Here is an 18,337-nt window from a genome sequence, read left to right on the forward strand (position 1 = left end):
TTGGCGTTATTTATTTAGTTAGTTCATTTGTAGTTTATCTTTTGGCCCTTCCAGAGCAACTAAAAATATAAATTAATTTTAAATCAACCCATTAAAAGGCACCAGGATGTGGTATTAAACTTGATAACAGCAGCCAGAATAGTCTTTGCAAGATTTTGGAAACAAGGTATATTTCCAAAGATCCAGCTTTGGATTGGAAAAATTAAGGAACTGTTAGTAACGATTAAACAAACTGCTTTGCAAAAGGGAGCTGATGAACAGCAAAGTGAGTCATTGTGAAAACCTTTGATTGAATGGCTAGCAAAATAATAGTCAGTATGACTCTCATTTTCCTTTCCAGTTTGACTGGTGGTTAATGAGTAAGTATCTTGTTAATACTGTTGTGAAGTTACTTAAAGTATGTCGTAATTTGTTTGAAAATCTGTAGCAATTTTTAAATGCTTTGTATTTACACAGTTTTTTTAAAAAATAAAACCCATTCTAAGTATAAAGAAAAAAAATTAAGATTCTTTCTGCACATGGAGTTGAGTGTTTTAAGTCTGGAATGTAAGATCAAAATGTACTTTTTACATCTGTAGACATCATCACTCTGACAAGTGATATTTGGAAATGTATTTATTTATTAATTATTTTATTTTTTTATTTCGCCTCTTCTCCAAGGAGCTTGCTACACGCCATATCATTTCCCCTCCTTCATTTCCTCCTTGTGACAATCCTGTGAGACAGGCTGGCCTAAAAGAGAGAGTGAATGGTCCAAAGCCCTCTAGCAGTTTCATGGCTGAGTGGGGATTTGAACCTGGGCCTTCAAGGTCCAACACTCTCACCACCACACCATATCAGGGCAGTTTGCCATTACCATTGGCATGCATGCTTAGCACGATGATCCATTTAATTGTTCAGAACAAGTCACTCAGTGTATAGAATTAGACGGCTGGCAAGAAATACAGGTGCTCCTAAAGAATTAATTGCATCTATTTTAAAACCCAAGGTGGAAGAGAGGACACCTCCCATTCCCTCTCCCTTGGTAAATGTGACATCACCCCACGGTAATGGCATCTTCAGGCTTAAAGTATGCTGTCACATAATGCTATGGGTCTCCCATGACTATTCTGTAATTGTCGAACGCTTATGACATCTGCCACATTCTCAGCTTGATGATCAATTTTCCATGTGCTTTGCAAACTACTAGTCATTGAACAATTATTAATTATACCAGCTTTCTGGCTCTGCTGATAGGAAGGAAAGGTCAGCAGACACTTTACAGTGTATGCATTTTTAGAAAGGCACTGGGTGAAGGGCAGGGGATGGTGTAAGGAGATGGAAGTATTTGCTGAGAGATGAGAACAGAAAACCAGAAATATCTGAAATGTTCATTAATCAAAGGAAGACCAGAGGTGTGTGTGTGTGTGTGTGTGTGTGTGTGTGTGGGGAGGGGAATCCCCATCTTTGTTAATGAACATGTATGCTGAGGAAAGCAAAATGAATAACCTAACCTTTAGAGCTAAGAAAAGTGGTATTTCACTGGATCTGCCTTTTTTTAGTAAGTAGGGTTGTAGAGAATGATAGGAAGAAGTTATGCAAAAGAAAGTTTAGTTACATATAGGTGGCAGGGAATCTTATAGAGATGTCTCCTGTCCTAATCTGCCAAGTTGTTTTCATTGAAATATTATCTTATTGTCTGGTTCTTAACCTGATGCAAGAGTCGGTGAGCTCTAGAGATATAGCCATATTCAGCTGTTACAGAAAAAAAGAGTCTTTGCTGTGAAACAGTTATTTTATTACAAAAGAGTTGTTTGAAAAAAAACCCAGGTTAATAAAATATGATTTGGGGCCAAATTGGAAGTTATTAATTAAGACACAGCTGCTGCCAAAATAGTGGCCATGAATCTGGTTGCCTTTTCATTCCATTATGTCAAATAGAGTTTACCTTCTTACATTACAAACTCTCTTCCCCATCCTGTATTGTCAGCAGACAATGCTAGTCTGGTTCGTTTTTGGCCCTGAATTGGCACAGTTGCAGACCCTGACATTGTGTAGTTTGTAGTGTTGCCAATTCTGGGTTGTGAAATTACTGGCAATTTGGGGTGAATCCTGGGGAGTAGGGTTGCCAGGTGTCTGGTTTTCACCTGGACAGTCTGGTATTTTTATGGACTGTTCTGGGGGATTGTAGATGAAATACTAGACACCTGGCAAGTCTCAATTAAAAAGTAAGTAATGCGCCCCTCCTCTCTCCGTAGTCCGGTATTCTTCCAGACCCCATCTGGCAACCCTACTGGAGAGGGCAGGCTCTGGGGAGAGGAGGGACCTCCGTAGGGTAATGCCACTCAAAAGCAGCCATTTTCTCTAGGGGAACTGATCTCTGTAGTCTGGAGTTCAGCTGTAATTCCAGGAGATCTCCAGGCCCCATCAGGAGGTTGGCAGCCCTAGTAGATTGCCATCAGAAATTGTGAATTTTGCCAGGACTGCACTGGATGATGGTTGTGAATTCCATGAGGAAAATCTACCATCAAGTAGTTGTAAACACTGGGAAAGTACCTATTAATACTGAGAGAATTTTTTCATTTGTGGGGGCAGCCTGTCTGAACTTGTCCAAATGGATTTTTACAACAGCAAGACCGCTCCCACAACAGGACCTGAATTGTGTTTGACCCAGCATATTATGAGATGAAGAGGAGCATGGATTGCTACATTGTTTATCTTAATTGACTGGGATATTAACTTTGCCAACTGAGTTAAGATAAGCAGCTGCTGAGATACCATGAGAACTTGATTGCACAGGACTGGATTCCAAACAGAAGGGGGACAGCCCTCCCTCAACTGTTTGCATTCACAATCAGGCTATCTAGGGGGCTTTTCCTTGAACCCCGGGCTTGAAACTCCTCATTGGAAGTCTCCAGAATATATTGCTGATTGCTGAGAAAGCAAAAATTTTCCAGGACTCAAGTGCATATGTGCAGCTCTGACAAACAAGAAGACCCATCTCATGATGGATAAGAATTGCTCTGACTGGGATATTGGTTTGGTTTATTGGAAGATGTTGTAGATATGGAGTTGGCCTGTCTCCTAGGTGCTAAGTAAACAATAATGAGGGGGACATTAAGTCCATGCCTTCGTCTGTACATTTAGGGAGTGAGATGCCACCCAGGATTACCAGGCCTCTATACCCTCCCAGTGGGTGGAGGGGGTTACCTGGTACATACTGAGAGGCTTCTCTTCCAGAAGTGACGTTATCGTACTGATGGCAGGCATGCCTCTGTGCTTTGTGAGGGGCCAATTCAGCCCGTTTGGGGCAAAAATTGGCCCCTGCAAAGATTTGGGAGCATGCCCACCACCGGCACAATGATGTCACTTGAGGAAGTGACATTATTGAGTCCCGCCAGAAGAGTGCCGGTTGCATACTTGTCTGCTGGTGGCGGGCAATCACTGAGCAATTTGTCAACTTCAACCAATTGCTGCTGATTGGTGGGCAAACAGGCAATACCACTTCTGCTTAAAGGAACTGTGGAAAAATCCAGGAGGAAGGGGGGCTTGATAACAGCATTTTCTTGTTTGGCAGTAGTAGCCTCTTCTGTTTAGAGTCTGCCTGCTTTGAGGATGTCCTGAGGCCTCCAAAAGTCTTATCCTCACCATGCCTTCCTCTCCTCCTATTTCCCAGGAGTTTGAGGGCTGAGAGGCCTACATGACTATAAAAGTCCTGTCTCTTCAGCTATCCTGGATCCTTGGATAGGTAGCTCTGAAACGGCACCCACTTGCTTGCTAGAAAACTGAGCTATAACTAGAAGGCCAGGAAGGTGGTAGGGTGGCAATTAATGCTTTAACAGATTTAGATTGGCTAACATGCATGTCATGCTGTCATGTTTGCAGTGTTTTGTTTCAAGTCCATTTACAAAGCCTAGTGCTTTATGGTTCAGCTCTCCACTGCAAAGTCATATACTGCAAAGTCGTATTTTATTTGCTCATGCTTATGCACTGCCTATTTATCTGTCTATACACCACATATTATTTTCTGTAGCCATGTGTATCTTCTGATAGTTTTGTATCCATACTTTTCATATATATTCATGTATCATGTGATTCAGTTTGCAGTTTGCTTTTGTAGTGAATTGTGTAGTAGTGCCTTCTAATAAAATGCTTAATTTATATTAGTAACGGTTCAGAGACTGTCTTCCTACTGACAGGCACACACCCACCAAAGTGATAAGAACCCATAGAAGCAGAGGTCTCCTGCTTGAGGGGACTGAATTAACTGGCAAAACATGTCAAAATGGCCTGAGATTAGCTAAATTATTCTAGGTGTGTTACAGAAAAAAGATGGAGATGTATAGCAGTGATTTATAGTCACATCTAGCTGGCCCTTGGGTGACATATTTTCTTCCTTTGCAAATTCTGCCATGAATTGAAAGTCTTCATCTAAGGCCCAGTGAAAAAGAAAACATTTACTGCTGCCAAATCCTGCCATTCTAAAATGGCAACAAACAAATCCAATAGATTCTTTTGATTCCATCTGGTGGCTTGTATGGTTTGATAAAATGCAAAAGATAACATGGTGCAAAGACAGATATGTTGCTTTCATATAACATGTATTGGTTTTGTATAAAATGTTCTAGTTCTTCTATGAATGCTTTCCTTTGGTTTGGGGTGGGGGTTAAACCATCGCCCCTATGCGAACACAGATGCATGTATGAACCGCTGTGCAGTATGAACCGTACCATTTAATGCTTTTAAATGTTTTTAAATGTATTATTTAATGCTTTTAAATGTTTTAATGGTGGGTGATGTTTGTATTTTGTTATCCGCCCTGAGACTGTAAAAGCAGGGAGGGCGGAATATAAATATAATAAATTAAATTAAATTAAAACTGACAATTTAGACTTTTAGCTAAGTTGAAAACAGATAGTGATTTGATGGTTGTTGTGGGTTTTCCGGGCTGTATTGCCGTGGTCTTGGCATTGTAGTTCCTGACGTTTCGCCAGCAGCTGTGGCTGGCATCTTCAGAGGTAGCACCAAAAGACAGAGATCTCTCAGTGTCACAGTGTGGAAAAGATGTTGGCAGTAGGGGTGTGCAATTCGGGTTTCTGAAACCCGAAAGAAACCCAAAACAAACTTGTTTCGGGTTGTTTCAGGTTATCCGAAACGTTTTGGGAAACCCGAAACGTTTCGGGTTATCCGAAAGAAAATAACCCGAAACGTTTTGGGTTGTTTCGGGTTTTTCAATGGGAAAATGCCTCCGTCTTCCCGGACGCCTGGGGGAGGCATTTTCCCACCGAATCATCCCACAATTGGTGGGGACCTTCCTCTAACCCCTCTCTAACAACCCCCCAAGTTTCAGACCGATTGGGCTTTGGGGGCCATGTTATGGCCCCCCAAACCAGGTCCCCCTATCCTCGCATAAGAAAGGGAAGGGTGAGCATATTGTTAGCTTGCTGCTGCTCATCTTCTTCTTCATTATTTCCTATGGGGAAAAAATGAAGAGGCAGGCTTCCTTTGCCAGGGGTGGCATTTTGCATGCAAAATGCCCCCCAACCCTCAGGGGCCCTTCTCCCACCCTTCCTCCCACCCCCCACCAAGGCTCAGCCTGCTCCCACTTGGGGGGGGCATTTCATGGCCTCCCCAAGTAGGTGCTCTTTTCTCCACCAATTCCACCTGGGGGATGCTTGTCTTGCCAGGGGTGGCATTTTGCATGCAAAATGCCCCCCCAACCCTCAGGGGCCCTTCTCCCACCTCTACTCCCACCCCTCACCAAGGCTCAGCCTGCCCCCACTTGGGGGGGACATTTCTTGGCCTCCCCAAGTAGGTGCTCTCAGCCCCCAAAGTCCACCTCCTACAGCCCCACACAAACCCAATTCCCCCCCAGCTGCCACACACAGACCGAAATCCCCACATTAGCCCCTCACAGACCCAAACCCACCCCCAGCAGCCCCACACCCATAACCCCAGGAACAGGCTGGCAAAGGCCAGCCCTCTCCCTTTGTTCCCTATGCTGGGAACTTCTAAACTCTCTTTCCCTGGGCAATTCTGCACAGCCCAGGAGTGCCACAATGGTGGGCACACTTCTGAGTGCCAGCTGGTCCCTGTGAAAGAGCACCTGAACCACAGACACCCTCCCTCAAATTCCCCCACCACCTACAGAGATGCCCCATTGTTCCCTATGATGGGAACCAACTGCACAACAAAGAATAAAACACGAACAACACAAAATAAAGTTTTTTAAAAATTATTTTCTCCCTTTCAAAGTACAAGTAGGCAAAGCATTATGACACATTACACCAGCATTCCCCCACACAGAAAAATAACACAACTCACTTAACATCAGAGAATCACAAAAGCACAATTCCTGTCAAAAACACTTTATTTCTTGAACAGCTTTAGGTTACACAGCAGGGGAGCACACCAAAGGGCATTCCAGCATTCCACCTCAGAAAAATAACACAATTCACTTAACATCAGAGAATCACAAAAACACAATTCCTGTCAGAAACACTTTATTTCTTGAACAGCTTTAGGTTACACAGCAGGGGGGCACACCAAAGGGCATGGCAGCAGTATCTTACACAAAAATAACACAACTCACTTCACATCAGAGAATCACCCAAACACAATTGCTGTCAAAAACGGTGAAGTGGGTTGTATTATTTTGTGTAGTACACTGCTATCATGTCCTGTTGTGCCCTCCTACTGTGTAACCTAAAGCTGGAATAAGATACTGTGCCCTGTTTGAGTTACAGTATCTTATTCCAGGACACCAAAATACTGGACAACACTTCCAACTACTTTGTCAGACTGCACAGGGAAGCCATTGAAATTCACAAGCATAAGCAAAACTTCAACAGGAAAGAAGAAACCTTAAGAATGAACAGAGCATGGTTTCCAGTTCCGAAAAACACCAGGCTAACAAAACACTCTGTACCCAACAATAGCCCTGCAGAGAAGATTAGCACATCAAGTACCAATCCATATGCAAAAGAACCTCCTCAGGATACAGTGAAGCCTCCCGCCATTAGCATTCCACACCCTGGGAAACTCTTACAGGATGACTCAGCTCAACCCCACCCCTCCTGAGTAGATACAAATGACCTGCCAACATCTTTTCCACACTGTGACACTGAGAGATCTCTGTCTTTTGGTGCTACACCTCTGAAGATGCCAGCCACAGCTGCTGGCGAAACATCAGGAACTACAATGCCAAGACCACGGCAATACAGCCTGGAAAACCCACAACAACCATCGTTCTCCAGCCATGAAAGCCTTCGACAATACATAGATAGTGATTTGGATGCTTCAGATTGCAAATGGCAGGTGGTCTTGGAAGAAGATATTTCCTTGCCTCCCATTATTACAGAATGGCCCACAGAACTGCGAGCCCCATTCCGTTTCATTCTCTCAAGATATCTAAGCACTCAGTGATGGTTTCAGATCTCCACCTGGTGATGCACTGCCCTCCTGAGTCTGCCTGACTCTCAGGGATTTTCCTATTTAGGTAGAGTCCTTGAATGGTGGGGGTCTAAGTGATATGGAGAACAGCTACCAGTATTTAAAATAGAACAGGATTTATTGAAAAAAATGTCACACACATACTCTGCACAGCAACAGATTGAGCAAGAAATACAAGGAAAGGCTCAAACACACAGTCCTTTGACCTTGAAGCCTGTATATGCCTTAGTTGGTCTTATTCTAAGGCAGGCTTTTTAAACTTAAAAGTTACAGTGTTCTTAACGCTTCCCCTTACCTTGGAGTTGTTGTACAGGCTGCCAGGGCCTTGTTAGCTCTGCAAGGGCAATGGCAACCATTAAGATGGATCTCAGATATTAGATCTCCTTCCTCTAAATGACATCAGTCAAAAATGGACCTCATAAAATGGACCTCATTCCCATTATGTCCAGGGAATTTATTTTCTCTCTCTGCCCACCTCCCTCTGGGTCATTCCATCTCTTTGTGTCCTTCCCAGGAACAGATACTTATCCAGCATTTGGCATCTCCAAGTCAAGGCATGAGATGGCCCCTTGATGCGGAGCCATTAATGTGATGTATTTGAGAGCACTTAGCTTCTCCCCTATTTCCTGTCCTTGGGCTGACAGAGAAACTTCTTAACATGATTGTGGAGAGTTTGTAGCTCCCAAATGGAATGTACAAATGATAAGTTTGCTTTGTGACACTACTTAAGGCAGTAAAAGAGGGAGGTGGGCCTGATTTTGTCCAGTTCCTCGTTCTTCCTGTCACCCCTTTTCTACATAGCATTTTGTCCATAAGGCTTTCTGAATCCTCAGTATCAGCTTCTCATAGGTCATAGAGGGGCTGTTTGGGTAAGGCAAAATTTGGAAAAGCTCCACCTCACAGTTGTGGTGATTTATTGGATCCAACATACTGTTAAATCAAAGGAAAACTTGCATACAGATATTTGGACTTGCTTTATGAAATGTGGTTGTGGTTCAATCTGCTTTTCCAGTTAGCTGAATCATATATATAGAATCATAGAATCATAGAGTTGGAAGGGGGCATACAGATCATCTAGTCCAACCCCCTGCCCAGTGCAAGATCAGCCTAAAGCATCCCTGACAAATAAAGTAGCTTGGATCTCACTGGCTGAGAGTTAAACTACAAGAGACGAATTACATGAGGACGGTCATGTGAAGGGAGTCACAACATTAGCCGGGAAGCTGAGTTTTAAAAAAGATTGGAAGGCTCTGTCAATTCCCCCTCTCTACACAGTCAGCAAAGATTGCTCCTCAAAGGGTTTGTTTATTTCCTCTTTGCACCCTAGAAGGGGAGGTGAAACTGACAGAGCCTTTGAGAGGCAAAGAAGAAATTAGCAAACCCTCTGAGAAGTGATCTTTGCTGGCTCTGTAGAGAGGGGAAATTGGCAAAGCCTTCCAATCTCTTTTAAAACTCAGCTTCCTGGCTAACATTGCAACTCCCTTCACGTGTTCCTCCTCATGTAATTCGTCTCTTGTAGCTTAGCTTTGAGACTCATGGGGTTACTAACATTCTACAACAACAGTTTAAATAGCTGTAATGCACATCCTACACACTAGAAAACTATGAAAATGAATCTTTTACATCCATGTTGTTCAAGACATGAAGCTACCTATAAATTAGTAGGATTTGAGTCCAGTGGTACCTTAGAGACCGACAAGATTTTCAGAGTGTAACCTTTCAAAAGTCAGAACTCCCTTCTTTGGACAAGTTATAGAGTGATAGTTTACCATATATGCTGGAGAATACATGTGTATGTTAGACATGTGTCTGTGTGAATGAGGCCCACTTGGGTTCCAATTCACACTTTGAAAGCCAAGTATAAAAGCCAGCACCTCTCTCTCCTGTTCTCAAGGAACTGAAGGTTTAGGTCCAAATATCCAACCAAATGGGAAAGACCTTCTAAGGGATCTAAATTAAAACAAAAGGATAAAGCTCTGAAGCAAGTGCGGAAGGAAAGCAGAAGCAGAAATTTAGCAGAATAATCTGAGTTGAGAGGGAACAGGGGTACAAACACGAAGTCTAAGTAATTCAGTTCAAAAGGAGTATTCAGTTATGTCACAGCACACAATATTAAAATGCCTGAAACTGCCCCGACTGCACACAAATCCCATGTGCGATATGAACCTTGGAGCATGGAGAGTTATAAAGGGAGAGGGGGTAGCAGGGAGACTGGAGGAATGTATTATCTATTCTTTTCTGCTTGGGAAAGTTGTCTGGTTTGGCTTATGTTCAGCCAGCTGATGGTCCCAGCAAACCTCAAACCTAAAATTTTAAAAGAGATGACTTGGTGAGACAGCCAAGTTAGAACCTGTGAGTAATTCAGGTAATAGCCCAAAGGAGATCCAGAGAAGAAGGCAAATAGAGCAGGACTGGGCACAGTAAGTAAACTAGACTGGAGTAACTCTGCTTAGGATTGCACTGTCGGTCATGTATTGTTGCCTCCTCCTGCCTATTCTCCTTTGTCCTGCAAATGTCTTCCAGAACAACTCCCAAACAAGGGCTAACCAGACCTTCTTCATTTTAGCAGAACAGGAAATCTTGTAAAAATCCCTGAGGCTGAAACTAATGTCAACAAAAAGGAGGCTTAACTGTCATGGCAATAGTTTAGAAAATATCCATGCTATTTAAGGGCTTTGTAACAATGAGATATGGTTGTTGTTTATTTGGAAAGGTGTGGGAAATCCACTCTGCAAATACAAACCATCTTTGAATTGGATGAAGTGCAACTGCATGATGCTGGGACTTCACTGCAGTGGCTCCTTTCCTGCAGAATGCCTGAACAGATCAGAAACGTGCCTTCCCTCCTGGTTTTTAGAAGACTTAACTTTTGAGCATTGCTAGAGGAATTTTTTTTTAAATAGTTGTTTTTAAATTATGTTGTAAACCACAAATGTATCTTCTTGGGAGAAAGGCAAGGTAGAAGAATTTTAAATAAATAAAAATATATACATTGTGAAAGGGGATTTGTAATTGTGGCTAGGACCACCCCCCACATACCATAATAGCAGAATGCATAGTGTAATTGCTAGTAAGGTAAACAGGACCACAGCCAATCTATCTTATGGTGTGGTGGTGGTATTTAGTAGAGCTAAAAGATTAATTTTTAAAAAGTATCTGAGAGAGAGGAATATAAATTTATCCAAAGTGGCCAGCCAATTGTCAGATACAGCTAGAATAAAAAATGACTGACAGATCGGTAGGGCTGGTCAGACTCAGGACACATTTTTGCAATATAAATAGTTTAAAAGTCATTCAGGGCATACCTGAAAGGAAAGCTGTTCAGAACAGAGGCTAGTTTTTCTTGCATGGGCCAGAAACCAAAGAAGTTACTTGAAAATTGTGTGTCACCCACACAAGAAGAAACGACTGTATGCTGAGCAAAATAGTAAGATGGTGGGCAAGGTGGCAGCAGTTGGGGGGGGGGGGGAATAGATAAGAATGTGACAAGAATAGCCAATATGGTTAGGGCAGCAAAGGGAATGAAATGGAAATGGGTAGGACACAAAGGTAAGGAGGTCGCAGATGGATATTCAAAACTATTGAAAGGCAAGAAAAATCAAACAAGCTTCTGATCAGTCAAAGAAAAGATGGAGAGGTGACCTTTGTGGATGTATAAGTGAACAATGGGAACAGAGTATGCAAAATGGATAGCAAGGAAGGAGGAGGGCAGGTAATATTCTGAATAATAGGGTGGCACCTGATGAATGAATAAGTGATAGTGTCACAAGGTTAGGCTTGAATATACTTATATCTGAAAATCCACAGATAAGTTGTTCAAGGGTGGGAGACCAGAATAGGAAAGCAATGTCTGGAGTTTCTAAGCAAATTGTATCCTTGTCTCAGCATCCACAGACCTTTTTGCAGCAACACTGTTTGAAAGTTCACAACATAAGACTGGAACAAAAGCTGAATGTCCTGCTGCAATAACTGTGGGCAGTATAGCATTGGGTTTGGTTGTATGTAGTTGCAGGCAACTGATGACAACAGAACAGTACATGCAGGATGGGGGGAGGGTCTGCTATAAGGATCATGCCATCTTACAGAGCTGTTTGAGTGTCCAGTGTCTGGATCTCTGCAGCTCCTGGCTTTGTACCCCTTCATCAATGGTAGTTAGGCCCAAAGTAGGTGCAGATTAAGGTTGCCAGTCTTGCTCTGGCAAATATCAGGAGATTTGGGGGGCAGTGCCTGGGGAGGGTAGAGTTTGGGGGAGTGACTCCACTTCCTCTGTCTCTCTCTAGGAAGTCTCCCATGTCTATGGTCTTTACCAGAGATGTTGGGGAAATTCCTAGAATGCCACCTGAAAGTGATGGCACTTCTGTGTGGCACTCTATGAATTTCTCCCATATTTATGATCTCTGCCATAGAGATTGGGAAGAATTACTAGTTCATCACTATAAATATACGGCCCATTTTTTCCCACCACTAAAATTAGCGAGAGTGGGGGACTGAGGGTGGGAAGCTTTCCACTGCCACCAGACAAATAGCAACCTTAATGCAGATGTTGTTCAAAGACTTCTCTCCTGTTCTTCAGGAGTTCTTGCCACCATCATTTCTGCTTCTCTGGACAGATGGCATTCAATGGCTACCAGTTCTCAGGAGTTGTGACCACTGGAGATGCTGTCAAACCTTCTCCCCCATCCTCCTATTGATGCCAGTGCCTCAGATGTTTTTCCAGTGGATATAGGGAAACAGCTCTCCCATCCTGCCACTGGACTGCCAGGCTTCTATTCTGTAGTCCTATTGTTCCTTTAGTGAAATTTTATAGGATTTTGAATCTTAAGAACCTCCAATTCCCACCTCCAGTTGTGTGTGTCTAACCTTTGTTTTATAGACTGAGAGACTGTCAGAGTATGTAAATAAACTCAGGCAAGATTCAAGCCGGTTAGATCTTTCACATCTAGGTTGACAGTTAAGTCACATGATTATGCAAGGCTGGCAAGGTTGCATCAGCCAGATGTGCAGTGTGCAAAGCTAGATGCTGATTGGTTGAGTGATATCTGTATTTGTATAAAGGTGTTCACTGTACAGTATGTTGTGAGCCTGTAAAGGTTTCAGTGCTATGTGAAGCACTTTGTCACTCAGAATGGCAAAGGCTGATGTACTGTATGTATATAACTGTAAATAAACTGTAAATAGTTCACCTCAACTGGACTTCCTGTTTGGGATCCATGGAGGTCTAACGCAGCTCCACTTGCGGAGCTGACCGGACTGCCGTTTTAACCGGCCGGCGGGGTGAAAATAGCCCGCGGCCGACTGCTCTCAGGCGGGGAGCAGGCAAAGAACGCTCAAGACCCTAGGGTGAGCTAGATCTCGGACGAGGGGGGGCTCTACACAGCGAGTCTCCCCCCGATCCTTGAGGTCCCACCTTGCGACGGGTCGGCTATAATCTCTGCGGCAGTTTTGGGGCCAATTCGGCTGGCATAAGACCTACATACCCAAGCATCGATTGGGGGAAGAAGCTGAGAGGAGAACTTAAAATCGAAACAGCGATTACAACCCGAGAAAAGTGAAGAGAAGGTAAAGATCATTATCTTCTGAGACGGGACAGATTGATAAAAACAGAGAGGAAAAAAAGTAGATTTTTAAACTGCAACAGACTAGTGAAAAGGAGGGGAAGACTCGGCAGGAATCGAATTTAAAAAGAGACTAAGTTTAAAGAAGTTATTAAAGAAATGGGACTATTGTTTTGAATACCTGTGGCTTTGGAGCTGTGAGAAAAAGACACCATCGCGAGATCTGCTGTGGGAAGACGGGAGACAGGAAGTGCGTAATAACAATAGAGTGGCTGGAGAGAAGCGGCCCTTGCTGGAGGGCAGGAAGTAGGGAATCGCCATTTTTGAAAGGGGAAGGGTCGCGGCTTCAGCAGAAGAGGAAGTAGGCCATCTTGGATTACAAAATCATAGAGAAACCATAGAGAAAAGACGCCCGACATTTTGGACTCTTTAAAACTTAATTTCTATAAGAAGACCGGGACATTTAAAATAGAAAAACGTTAAATTTTACGCCACGGAGTTAAGGAAGAGAGCGGATTCGTGGGAGCGAGCTAAAGCAAGCCCCACGATGTCAAAAAAAGAGTGGCAATCGGCAATAGAAAACCTGGATAAAAACCTGGACAAAAAACTTTTAGATATGATTAAAGAACTTAAGGACACGAAATTGGAGCTGATAAAAGAGGTTAAAGAGGTTACACAGACAGTAAAATCGGAGCTGTCAGAAGTGAAAAAAGGTATGGAAACAATACGAAGTGAATTACAAGGAACGCAGCAGAGAGTTAAAACAGTAGAAGACGCGATGGAGAATTTAGCAGACACGCAACAAACAGAGATGAGATTGGTGAAGGGGAGAATGTCAGTTGCAGAAACTAAACATATGGAGAAGCAGCTACGTTTTCGTGGCTTGCCAGAAGTGGAAGGAAAGTCAGCGCAAGAACAGATGACTGAGGTGTTGGCTGAGTACCTGGGGAAGGAGGAGGAGGAAGTTGTGGCTATCCTAGATGTGGCATACCGTGTGAATTCGAGAATAGCAACCCAGAGGAAACTACCAAGAGATGTGATTGTGCAGTTTACAACACGAAATATGAAAGAGAGGATTGTGACAAAACAGTTTCAAGATCCATTGGAGATTGATGGCAAGACGATTATTATAATGAAGGAACTGCCCAGATCAGTGTTACTGGACCGGAAAAAATATAAAGTGCTAATTCAGATTTTGAAGGACATGAAAATCAGGTACAGATGGGAGTTACCGGAAGGAGTGTCCTTTGAGTTTGGAGGGGCCAAAAAACGCATCAGATCTGAGCGAGAGATGGAGCGATTTATTAAGGACAATGAAAAAGACTTACCAACAAGATCATGAGTATGGAGTGTAAAGTATTATCTTGGAATGTAAATGGACTAAACTCACCGAATAAGAGGAAAAATACTTTTCACTGGCTACTAAAACAAAAATGTGACATTGTTTGTTTGCAAGAGACCCATATCAGAAAGCAGGATGTAAAATATTTAAAATCTGGAAAATTGGGCAAAGAATATGTAGCGGCCTCTAACAAGAAAAAAAGAGGAGTGGTGTTGTACATAAAAGAGGAGCTACAGCCAAAATTTGTTATGAGAGATGTGGAAGCTAGATTTGTAGCAGTGGAATGTATTTGGAATTTAAAGAGAGTGTTGGTAGTCGGACTTTATGCACCTAACGGTGCAAAAGAAAGCTTCTTTGAGGATTTAAGGAAGCATTTAGACGATCTTGCATACGACCAGATAATTCTTGCTGGAGACTTCAATGGAGTGACAGACTTGGAACTAGACAAAAAGACTACAACGGCACAAAAGAAAAGAGGACTATTACCAAAGCTTTTTTTTGAGTTGATTCAACAAGAGACTCTTGAAGATGTATGGAGGAGAGAATATCCTAAAAGCAGACAGTTTACTTTTTATTCTGCAAGGCATTCTACATTATCAAGAATTGATATGATCTGGGCCTCAAAAGACTTAGCATTATGGACTAAGGAGGTAGAAATAATGCCTATGGTAGGCTCAGATCACAACCCAATTATGTGGAAATTTGGAAAAAAGAGAAAAAGGAAAGCATGGAGAATAAATGAGGACTTGTTACAGGAAAGAGAGAATATGGAAATACTGAGAAGAGAGACAAAGTTTTTTATACAATACAACGTGAATAAAGAAGTACCAACCAATAAAGTTTGGGATGCTTACAAGGCGGTTGTAAGGGGCATACTAATGGACTTAAATGGTAGAGCAAGAAAGAAGAAAGAGGAGAAAAGACAAGAGATTGAGGAGAAAATAAAAGCCAAAGAAACACAGCTAAAAAAGAGACCAGGGAAAAAGAAGGTATACCAGGAAATTAAAATACTTCAAGAACAGCTAACAGCAATGAGCAATAAAGAATTGGAGTGGAATCTCAAAAGACTGAATCAAAAAGCGTTTGAGGGTGCTAATAAACCTGGGAAGTACCTGGCATGGCAATTGAAGAAGAAAAGGGAAAAGAAGATAATAAATAAAATTTGCGAAGATAACAAAACGTATTTGGAGCAGGCTACCATTAGTAGAGCCTTTTATAAATTTTACGCTAAGCTGTATAATAAAAAAGAAGTAAACAAAGAATCAATAGCGTCATATTTGGAGAAAACCAAACTTCCAGAAATCTCGGAAGCTTGGAGAAATAAGTTGAATAGTGAAGTAACTGACGAGGAAATAAGTAAGGAAATACAATCTGCAAATCTAGGAAAGGCGCCAGGGCCAGATGGACTTACGGCTAAATTCTATAAGACAATGGCTAATGAACTGGCACCATTCCTAAAAGAGGTGATGAATGGGGTTTTAAGGGATCAAAGGATTCCAGAAACTTGGAGTGAAGCGAATATATCATTGATCCCAAAAGAGGGCCAAGACCTGACTAATGTGAAAAATTATAGACCTATATCGCTACTCAACAATGACTACAAAATTTTTGCGAAGATATTGGCGGAGAGATTGAAGGGGTGGCTCTCGGAAGTCATAGAGGAGGAACAAGCAGGCTTTTTGCCAGACAGACAAATAAGAGACAACTTAAGGACAGTGATCAATGCTATTGAATATTATGACAAGCGTTGTGACAAAGAGATTGGTTTCTTCTTTGTTGACGCTGAAAAAGCGTTTGACAATTTAAACTGGGACTTTATGTTTGCCACTATGGAAAAGCTACAATTGGGAGAAAGATTCATCAGAGCAATTAAGGAAATTTATAGAGACCAGACTGCAGCAATTGTGGTGAATGATGAATTGACCAAGAAATTGACGATAAGTAAAGGAACAAGACAAGGTTGCCCGTTATCTCCATTGTTGTTCATTTTAGTATTGGAGATTCTGATGATACAAATACGTCAAGATGATGAAATTCGTGGAATAAAAATAAAGGACTATTCATACAAGGTCAGAGCATTTGCGGATGACATAATGTTAATTGTAGAGGACCCATTGGAGAACATGCCAAGAGTGATAGATAAGATCAAGGAGTTTGGAGACTTGGCAGGTTTCTTCATTAACAAAAAGAAGTCAAAGATATTATGCAAAAATATGACTAAGCAGAAACAACAATTGTTAATGGAAACAACGGATTGTGAAGTAACAAGTAAAGTGAAATATTTGGGAGTCGAATTAACTGCAAAGAACATAGATCTATTCAAAAACAATTATGAAAAACTATGGACTCAGATAGAGAGAGACTTGATTAAATGGAATAGATTGAATTTGTCATGGTTGGGTAGGATTGCAGCAGTTAAGATGAATGTGTTACCAAGAGTAATGTTTTTGCTACAGACAATACCAATCATCAGAGACTCCAAACAATTTGAAAAATGGCAGAGGAAAATATCAGATTTTGTTTGGGCAGGCAAGAAGCCTCGAGTGAAAGTGAAAGTTTTACAAGATGCAAAGGAAAGAGGCGGAATGCAACTGCCCAATCTGAGACTTTATCATGATGCAATCTGCCTAGTTTGGTTGAAAGAATGGATGACATTAAAGAACAAGAAACTATTAGCCCTAGAGGGATATAAAAAAATATTTGGATGGCACGCATATTTATGGCATGACAAAGTAAAGGTCAACTCGATGTTCCTGCATCACTTTGTTCGGAGAAGTCTATACATAATCTGGAAGAAGTACAGAATTTATCTACAAGAAGGAACCCCTTTGTGGGTGGTTCCATATGAGGTGATAGACCCGAGAGCTGTTGATAATGAACAACAATGTTTAACGTATAAAGAAATAACTAAAACTGAAGCATCCAAACTTAGAATAAAGACACAAGAGGAACTATCACCTAACTACGATTGGTTCCAGTATAGACAGATCAGAGACTTATATAATTCGGACTCTGTAAAGGGAGGTATACGAATAGAGAATTCGGAACTAGAGCAGACCCTTCTTAAAGAAGATAAGAAAAGAATATCCAAGGTATACCAAGTACTGTTGAAGTGGTATACCGAGGATGAGATAGTTAAAACACAAATGGTGAAATGGGCTATAAACTTTAATAAAGAAATAACAATGGAGGCATGGGAATACTTGTGGAAAACTACAATGAAGACAACGACATGTATTAATATCAAAGAGAACATTCATAAAATGATCTATCGTTGGTACATGACACCAAAGAAGATTGCGCTAGGGAATTTGAATACTTCTAATAAATGCTGGAAATGTAAGAAGCATGAGGGCTCCCTCTATCATATGTGGTGGTCGTGTGAGGTAGCCAGGCAGTACTGGGGGGAAATAATAAGAGAAATGAGTGAAATTTTACAATTTCAAATTAATAAGAACCCAGAACTCCTGCTACTGAACTTGGGAATGGAGGGAATTCCAGCCCAACACAGGACGTTGATATTTTATATGACAGCAGCAGCTAGACTTTTGTATGCGCAAAAATGGAAAGTACAAGAAGTGCCAACTATTGAAGATTGGACTTACAAATTGCTGTATATGGCTGAAATGGACAAGATGACAAGAAAATTGAGAGATCTGGACTCAGGGCAGTTCAACACAGACTGGGAGAAGCTGAAACAATACCTGGAGAAGAAATGGGAGGTGGGAGGAAAACTGTGGCAGTTTGAGAACTACTGAAGTATTGAAGTAGAGGGGGGAGACTTTACCGGGGGGAGAAGAGATAAATGTGAATTAATAAGCAGTCAGATTAATAGATTGACATATATATAGATATATATAGGTTAACAAACAGAACATAGAGAAAATAATTAATTATAAGGACTAAATATAAGGAGCGATTAACTAACAATATTTTCTTTTTTTTCTGACAAGTTTTGTACCAAACTGAATGTCTGAAGATATAGATGGGTCAAATTGATTGACTACGT

This window comes from Eublepharis macularius, chromosome 4 (assembly GCF_028583425.1).
Source record: "Eublepharis macularius isolate TG4126 chromosome 4, MPM_Emac_v1.0, whole genome shotgun sequence".
NCBI lineage: Eukaryota > Metazoa > Chordata > Lepidosauria > Squamata > Eublepharidae > Eublepharis > Eublepharis macularius.